The 10,000-nt window shown below is 34.4% G+C and overlaps 1 non-coding gene across 1 annotated transcript; it reads right to left on the reverse strand.

Annotated features, from left to right (window-relative positions):
• Positions 1-8,571: 8,571 nt before the first annotated feature.
• On the reverse strand, positions 8,572-8,659 carry TRNAS-GCU (transfer RNA serine (anticodon GCU)). The gene has a single exon. It is a non-coding gene; the product is annotated as a tRNA-Ser (tRNA).
• Positions 8,660-10,000: the final 1,341 nt, after the last annotated feature.

The raw sequence follows: 10,000 nt of genomic DNA on the forward strand, positions 1-10,000 counted from the left end.
CAAGAAAACAGCAGTAGCAGCTGCTACTGGAGCTGAATATGCAACAGCAATCCAAGGGCGCATACCCAGACGGAAACTAAGTTCCCACTCACGACCCATGTAACAAGCTACACCAAGTAAGAAGTGTAGAACAATTAGTTCATAAGGACCACCATTGTATAACCATTCATCAACAGATGCCGCTTCCCATATCGGGTAAAAGTGCAAACCGATGGCTGCAGAAGTAGGAATAATGGCACCAGAGATAATATTGTTTCCATAAAGTAAAGAACCAGAAACAGGTTCACGAATACCATCAATATCTACTGGAGGAGCAGCAATGAATGCAATAATAAATACAGAAGTTGCGGTCAATAAGGTAGGGATCATCAAAACACCAAACCATCCAATATAAAGACGATTTTCAGTGCTGGTTATCCAGTTGCAGAAGCGACCCCATAGGCTTGGGCTTTCGCGTCTCTCTAAAATTGCAGTCATGGTAAAATCTTGGTTTATTTAATCATCAGGGACTCCCAAGCACACGGATTATCCATAAATAGAAATAGATAATCTATATAGAAGGCTTGTTATTCAACAGTATAACATGACTTATATGTCCGTGTCAACCAATATCAATATTAACAGATCCATATCAATATGTATAGATCCACCCGAACGATTTGTGAATGAAGTGAATTAAAAAAAAAGATGGCATACAGATTTATGCAATAACAAATGTTTTTTTGGATTTACTTTAACGTATGGTAATGGGTTGCCCGGGACTCGAACCCGGAACTAGTCGGATGGAGTAGATAATTTCCTTGTTTGCAATAGTAGAAAAAGATCCCTCCCCAAACCGTGCTTGCATTTTTCATTGCACCACGGCTTTCCCTATGTATACATCTAAAACTCAGTTCCCTAGAAGGGACTCTAATAAACTTGAATACTCAGCTGAGTAAACCACTACTGCATAAGCATTTCAGTATTTAAATGAATGAAATTTTTTTGTTATTTTCTCTTTTCATCATTTAGGGATCATTTCTATTTACATGCTCTCATGATGAATCATTCATCATTGGTCAGGTCATTGATACGGATAATATCCAAATACCAAATCCGTTCGCTATGTGACCTATGAGAAGTGGAATAGGTTCTTGGGAAGATCAAAGAAAGAACTTGTTCTTCTTCCGTAAGGAATTCTTGGAAGAATTCCGAACCTAATCTTTTCAAAAAAACGCGTACCTTACTTTTATGTTTACGAGCCAAAGTTCTAGCACACGAAAGTCGAAGTATATACTTTATTCGATACAAAGTCTGTTTTTTTAAGGATCCACTGTGATAATGAAAAAGATTTCTACATATACGCCCAAATCGGTCAATAATATCAGAATCAGATGAATCGGCCCAGGCCGGCTTACTAATGGGATGCCCTGATACGTTACAAAATTTCGCTTTAGCCAATGATCTAATTAGAGGAATTATTGGGACTCTAGTCTCGAATTTCTTAATAGTAGTATCTATTAGAAATAAATTCTCTAGCATTTGACTCCTTACTACCGAAGGGTTTAGTTGTACACGCGAAAGATAGCCCAGAAAGTAGAAAGAATAATTGTATAATTGATTTATATGGATACTCTCAGGTTGAGACCACAAGTAAAAATGACATTGCCATAAATTGACAAGGTGATATTTCCATTTCTTCATCAGAAAATGAGTCCCTTTTGAAGCCAGAATCGCTTTTCCTTGATATCTGACATAATGCATGAAGGATCCTTGAACAACCATAGGGTCTTCTGAAAATCATTACGAAGCACTACTAAAAGATGTTCTATTTTTCCATAAAAATGTGTTCGCTCAAGAAGGGTTCCCGAAGATGTTGATCGTAAATGAGAGGATTGTTTACGGAGAAAAACGAATATGGATTCGCATTCATATACATGAGAATTATATAGGAACAAGAAGAATCTTTGATTCCTTTTTGAAAAAAGGGAAATGGATTTCTTTGGAGTAATGAGACTATTCGAATTACGAGACTCGTAGAGAAAAAATCTCAACAAATGCAAAGAGGGAGCATCTTGTATCCAGCAGCGAAGGGTTTGAACCAAGATTTCCAGATGGATGGGGTGGGGTATTAGTATATCTGACACATGATTTAAATGTGAAAATTTGTCCTCTAAAAAGAGAAATATTGAATGAATAGATCGTATATGAGATTTTGCTATTTCTTTTTCTTCTAGGGAAGATACTAATCGTAGTGAGAATGGAATTTCCACAATGACTGCAAAAACCTCTGACATCATTTGAGAATCAAAATATTTGTTGTTCCCAACAAATAGATTTTGTTTAGAATCTTTAACCGAAAGAATCAAATGATTCTGTTGATGCATTCGAGTAATTAAACGTTTCACAATTAGTGAACTGAATTTATTGTCATAACCGAAAATTTCCATGGGTTTGTAAAGAATCGATCCATTTAAACCATGATCATGAGCAAGTGCATAGATATACTCCTGAAAGAGAAGCGGATATAGGAAGCATTGTTGTCGAGATCCGTCTATTTCTAAATATCCTTGTAATTCCTCCATTTGAAATGATACTTGAATCAAAAGCATAGAGATTTCTTGGGTTATCAAATAATACATAGTGCGATACGGTCAAAACAAGGTATCAAGGTATATAGTAATAAAAGAATCGATTAAGAAAAGAATGGATACCCCGGAGACAAGGAAGCCAATCAACAGATCCTCCATTTTTCCATCTAATTTTTTGTTTCGTTATAGTTACAAGAGATGACTGGAAATCCTTTATTTTTGCAAGCCGATCGCTCTTTTGACTTTGGAAAAATTCTCTTTATCAGTATACCGTTCTTCTACACATTCGTTTCCACTCCATAATCGAGAAAGAAAAGAATATTTAATAGTTAGGATTCATTAAAAAAAGGAATCGATAATCTACTCACAGGAGAACCCTTTCCCCCATCAGGCACTAATCTATTTTTAACATCTAATTAGATCGGGTAATCATTCGAATTAAGAACAAAAGCTCGTTACTTTTGGTTTCCCTATAATTGGAGCGATAGAGCCCTATCCATTATTCACTCGATCCAATGGTGAATTGGTTTGGTCCCGTTCCAAGAATCAAAACAAGATTTTGTACCGATTCGGTAAGGATAAAGTATTATCAACAAAATTCTCCATTGATACGACATGCTATTTTTTCCATTCATTCCCTTTCAGGATCAGTCGTGGTCTTACAAACTATACCAATGGTATGGACGAATCCCTTGCTTCATCCAAATGTGTAAAAGATCATAGCCGCACTTAAAAGCCGAGTACTCTACCGTTGAGTTAGCAACCCGGAAAAATATGGTGTGTAGATACGATCGGAATAAAAATAAAACTCAAACCAAGAGATTGGGATTGGATTGCTCGACCCCGTCAAAACATTGAACTAGTAACAAACAAATCTAAAGAAAATTTGATGATCAATTATGAACATCAAAATGAACAGATTAGATGAAAATACAACGAATTCCCGGATCAATATAGATGGATGCCAAAATTTATGGATCATCCATATTTTTATCAATATTTTTTTTTTTCATTTTTCATTAAGAAGATACTTCTTGTGTCGCAGCGAATCTGGCGAACTCACCATTTGAGTGAAATTGAAATAAAGTAAAGAAATAAAGAAACAAACTTATGAGGCTGGGATAAATGGATCTATTTATCCACGATCAAATTATATTTGATCGATACAACATTGTCAATATGAATTGAATGTTGGTTGAGAAAAACAAATTCAATTAAAGAAAATAAGTACTTGTGTTGGATTGACACTACACAGATCAGAAATGAAGTGTGGATGGGGGAATAAATAAGAAAAAAAAAAAAGTAGGAAAAAATCTCTAGTTTATTCAATAGAGGTACAATAAACAAGATTGACCCCTTGTTTGTTGGTGGAGTCCCAACGAAAACAATCCGATTGATGGTAATCCCATACCATCATTTTCTAGATCCGATTATTTCATCTATTCACTCGAGATTTTTTTTTCTATCTGTCTCATATCAATAAAAAAAGATTTTTTTTCGTTATCGTTATCTGATATGGGATTATAGAGGAGCAATAGTGAATAGGTATGAATAGAGTAAGAAAAATCGGAGTGGTGGAGAAAGAATTACACAAAGCTCGATAAGATACTGGGCACCCCCCCTTTTTTGTTTATTTCATTTATTTCATTTCGTTTGATTAATTCGAAGTTCCTTAAAGACCTCTGCCTTCTTTGAAATATCATGAACAGTTCCTGTAGGTTGAGCGCCTTTTTCAAGGAAATATAGAATAGCAGGAACGTTTGAATAAGTTTGATTCTTTATCGGATCGTAAAAACCCACTTTACGAAGATCTCTTCCTTCTCTTTGGGATCGAACATCAATCGCAATGATTCGATAGATGACTCATTGGGATAGATATAGATGAACAATGCCCCCCCTAGAAACGTATAGGAGGTTTTCTCCTCATACGGCTCGAGAAAGAATGATTCGAGTTTGAATTTATGCTATGCATATCATATAGTGACAAATGTATCCATAAAATCATCAATTAGACTATAAGTTGAGTCGTTTTTTTTGTTCTTCCTTCCTTTCCTTTCCTGAAAAAAAAAAAGAAATATCATTCGTACTCATAACTCAAGTTGGGCAATTCTCAAAGAGCTTAAAGGGAAATCCTTGGACATTTGTTGAGCCGTCTCTAACCTCTTTTATTTGTCCCGCCTAGAATCTCTTTTTCTTCCTCATTCTGATCTAGTTCCAGTTGTTGAGACAATTGAAAATGGTGTTTCCTTGTTCCGGTATCCTTTATCTTTGCTTTGAATCATTGGGTTTAGACATTACTTCGGTGATCCTTAATCGTTTCAAAATGGTCGCAACATACCTTTTGTTATTTCTTTCTATTGAAAGAATCATACGAACGATTGATTCCCCTGTAATACACTTTTGATCAAAATAGTTTTACCAATTCCGGCAAATTTTACTTTGTTTTTTTTTATTCGAAACTTGTTGGAATTTGAACCTTTGGATTTCTATATCGAAGATATACTTACGAAGTTGTTCCAACTTATTGATTGGCACTAACCCTAGATCCTTCCCCTTGATAAATGAATCAATACTTTATACTCGAGCTACATCATGTACTATTTACAACCCCCCAATTTTGGGGGGTCCTAGTAGAACAGAACAAACTATGTCGAGCCAAGAGCATCTTCATTGATATATAAAATGGTGGATGCAAGAATCCACAGCCGATCATGTCTTTCAAGTCGCACGTTGCTTTCTACCACATCGTTTCAAACGAAGTTTTACCATAACATTCCTCTAATTTTGAACCGGTATGGAATTGATTCAATATGGAATCCGGAATAGTCATTGGCTCAATCGGTACGCTCAATCGGTACACAGCAGTCCATACTTTTATATTTATATATATATAAATTATATATATAAATAGATATTTATATCTATATTTTGATTTTGATATATATTTTGATATCTATATTATAGATATTTTGATATATATATGGATGGATAGGTATTCATCTAGAGAAGGCCCCACAAGCAAAGACAAAGATTCAATCTTACCCCATATTCGACCGTATGAATGAAACACATTTCTAAAAAGACGAATAAACGAATTACTTAACACTTCTTTACATCTACATCTTCAACAGATTGTTCGGGACAATCAATCATGAAGGATCCAACTCTTTCTCGAACAACTAAATTAAAGAAAGGTCTTTAATTAGATTCTCAATACTCAATACCGGAACAAAATAAGTCATTAGCCAAATAAGCTATTCCAATGACTCGGAAAAGTCGCAAATGAATCGATTATAGACTAGGTTCATCAATCTCGCGCTTCTTCAAGTATCTAAGGATTGATAAAGGAATCATGAAAAAAGGTTTCAAGAATTTCCTACTTCGACATCATAATTTCCTACTTCGACATCATTATCATTAATGGAAATAAGTTTTCCTGTAATGACTAAATTTGATCATCATAAGACATAAGAGAAATCCATGTTCCTTTTCCAATTGAATCATTAATGATTTAAAGCAGGTAGATGGATCGAGAAACAAATTCAATTTATTTGTTTTCATGGGGATGGGATGGATGGAAAAAAGCTCTCATGTAAGATAAGATTAAGGTTGTTATTCTTCCATCTGATTGATAAAACCAGAACCGTAGGAGTATGATCTTTCCGTATCCATCAGATACACAGAACAATTGTCAACGGGAGTAATCATAGATATTTAAGGTAAGGTATCAAAGATCTTTTTCACCGCAGCCGAAATACCGGTATCACTGAAATAGAACAAACAATAACAATACATGTAGGCATGGTTCATTTTATACAGATTTTGCTTTACTTTAGGTTTAGTAACCCTTCCATAAATTCTATCAAGTCAAAAGTAAAGTGAATGGAATATATGAATCTTCCTCCCAATCACTACATTGACTTCCAATTATTTATTGTAGCCAGATGCAAAAAAAAAAAAAGCAATTAGGCTCAAAGAAAAAAAAATCTGTTCCATATTGCACTTTATTGTTTATTAATGAGATCCGGACGACACAGATATTGAAAAATTGATACCTTCCATTGCCGATTAACTCGAATTCTATGGGGATCATGAATCATACCCCAAGACAATCAAATAATAAAAGATCCTCTTGCGGTATGTTATATTATCTTGTATAGGTACAAAGCAAAATGGGTCCAGATCAATTCGTTGTTCTTAATTTTGATTTTACCCCACCCACACCCAGTCTTAAGAACTTTAATCCCAGTGATGTAATTAGTCCCAAGAACTCCCTCCTGTTTAGGATTCAGGATCCACATAGAATTAGTCATTTGACTAACATGTTTAGTTTCGAAAAAATAGAGATCTTATCTTTCGCATTTCAACTTAGAATGCATCATGTGAGAATCAAAATATAATAGATGGGCATAAAGTTTCTATAAGTGACTAACTTACCCCAATATGAATATGAGTAGAGCGGGACGGGCATACACTGAACGGCCCATCCCATTTTTTTTTTAATTCAACTTTGATCTATGTTCCCCATCCTACCTAATATCAAAAAGGTAAAAGATGTTTATTTCCATCCGCAATTTATACTCGATTCTTTTTCTTACAATTGGAAATCGAAAGGAATCTATGATTCATAGAAGAATCATTAGAACTCAGAAAGAAAAATTGGATCATATTGTATCCAACCTTATACCTTATACTCTTAAACAGAAGATTGTTAAAGAGAACAATCTTTGTTTTGATAGAAGCGGTCTGGGACGGAAGGATTCGAACCTCCGAGTAACGGGACCAAAACCCGCTGCCTTACCACTTGGCCACGCCCCATTTAGATTCAATTCGACACTAATAAACACTAATATTGTTATTGGTTATTCGTCAATTCCAGCCCAAATATCTATGGAATAGGTTGTTGCTAGGATTCTATACGTGTAAATGTAGAATGAAAATGAATTCATTGATCATTCCATATAAGTCAATTAAGATATTGTATGAAAGTATGATTCCTTCTATTCTCATTTGAGAATTGAAGGATTTTTGATTGGGGAAGTTCAAAGAAAAAGAAAGAAGGATTTTTTGTCTTCTCTTCTTTCTTAATTTTTCCCTTATATCAATAACTCAATAAAAATGAATTATCTCCAAGAACGAAATATTTCTTATGCTTAATATCTTTAGTTTGATCTGTATCTGTCTTAATTCTGCCCTTCATTCGAGTAGCTTTTTCTTCGCCAAATTGCCCGAAGCTTATGCTTTTTTCAATCCAATCGTAGATTTTATGCCAGTCATACCTGTGCTCTTTTTTCTCTTAGCCCTTGTTTGGCAAGCTGCTGTAAGTTTTCGATGAGATCTTTAATACTGTCCTAGAAACATTCATATTCATGATTTATTCGATAAAATAAATTCAACTCTAACATAACAATTGATAAGATCAGATAAGTCTTACATTATGAACCCTCGATTCAAAGATTGAAATTCTTTTGCTTTTTGATAGCCGCGATGAATCTGGATCACCTAATTTCCGCATTATGCCCTTCCAGTTCCAGGGGTCAAAGACCCCATTATGGTACCCCATAATACCTAATTGGGGTATGACAAGATAATTTTGGTAACAAAGGAATTCCTGCAAATTCCTTTCTTTTCTAGAAACCACTTTTTCATTTCTTTTCTTGGTGTCAAGGATATGTGGTACAAAAATAGAGAATCTATTCCCTTATTTCCTTTGCAAAAAACAAAAAAAAAATGATCTTGGAGATTGTGCAATGCTTACTCTCAAACTCTTCGTTTACACAGTAGTGATATTCTTTGTTTCTCTCTTCATCTTCGGATTCCTATCTAATGATCCAGGACGTAATCCTGGACGTGAGGAATAAAAAAATCAGAGATTTTTCATTATTTCCTTGCTTGATTTCTGCATTTTCCTATGCTTTTCTCTATTCCAGACATTTAACTATGATAAAGGACTTGATATTTTTTCGAATTCGAAAGATAAATCTCAAGTGATCCGAGGGAACGGAGAAAGAGGGATTCGAACCCTCGGTACGAACAGCTCGTACAACGGATTAGCAATCCGTCGCTTTAGTCCACTCAGCCATCTCTCCCAATTACAAAAAGATAATTCATATGCGACGCCTGAAGTAAATATTGATCAAAGTCTTTCTTTATCTTTATTTATTTATTTTATACATTTATTTATACTTACTATATTATACTTACTATATATATACGAATTATCTTTATTTATTTATTTTATACATTTATTTATACTTACTATATTATACTTACTATATATATACGAATTTTATCCGCAATTCAATTTGGATAACGATTCGAAACAGATATCTCCAATAGAAAGAGTACGTCTTTGATTTCGTCCGAAGGGTTCTTTTATTCCCCCGGCCTGGCCAGTACAGTACCTAGCCAGGCCGTTCCTTCTTTTGTTCCAATGAATCATGGATCAAATTATTTTTCTGATTTGAAAACCAAATTGTTATTGAAGCAGCAACAAGAGCAAGAAGGACTATTTCCATTCCTATGATAGGAGTTTCATTTCTTATTATTTTTTCTTTTTCCTTTTCTCGATTTCCCTACTGGAATAAAAAAACATACATATTCTATTTCTATTAGAACTCATTTATTTCTTCAAGGGACAAGCTTTGTTTGAACATTTGAGTCCACAAACACAAACAAAATGAATACTATGATTTTTTACTAGATCTAATTGACCCCAATTCAGAAGATCGGACAGGTGAATGAATAGGGAAGAAAGGAATAGCTTCGAAAAAAGATAAGACTCAAATTAAAACTCTCCTTCTTTATTTTTATTTTTTTGAGAAAATCGTTTCTTTGCTTGAAAGACTCGAGGAAGAAGTTGAAAAAAAAAAATGGAGCTATGGATTCTTGCGCAACTTAACTCAATCTTATGTTCCGACTTAAATGGATCTTTCAGGCCGGGACTGTCAGTAATAACTCCACCAGCAAAAGAAAAGATATAACTTGTTATTTAAATGAGCCCCCATTCTCTTCTCCTATTTCATCAAGCCTTCCCCCTGGAACACATCAGCACTCCAATTTTCATGATTCTGATACTATCTTGATTACGTTTTACTCCCTTGTTTTGTTGGACAAACGGTACATTCATATACAATAATCATATTGTAGCGGGTATAGTTTAGTGGTAAAAGTGTGATTCGTTCTATTAACAACTGAAATAGTTAAAGGTTCTTTCGGTTTTTTCCTATTCCGATCAAAAACTTTATTTCTTAAAAGGGTTTAATCCTTTACCTCTCAACGCCACGTTTGAGGAAGAATATACATTCTCGTGATTTGTATCCAAAGGTAAATTATAATTTGAATAAGCAAATTGGATTATGGAATCGCGAAACATAATTTTTTTTTTTTTGAGTTGGATCAACCGTTCCTTTTGAATGAGTATGAGTAAA

This window comes from Tasmannia lanceolata, unplaced genomic scaffold, assembly GCF_043159265.1.
Source record: "Tasmannia lanceolata isolate RefF3 unplaced genomic scaffold, GAP_Taslan_0.1 ptg000338l, whole genome shotgun sequence".
NCBI lineage: Eukaryota > Viridiplantae > Streptophyta > Magnoliopsida > Canellales > Winteraceae > Tasmannia > Tasmannia lanceolata.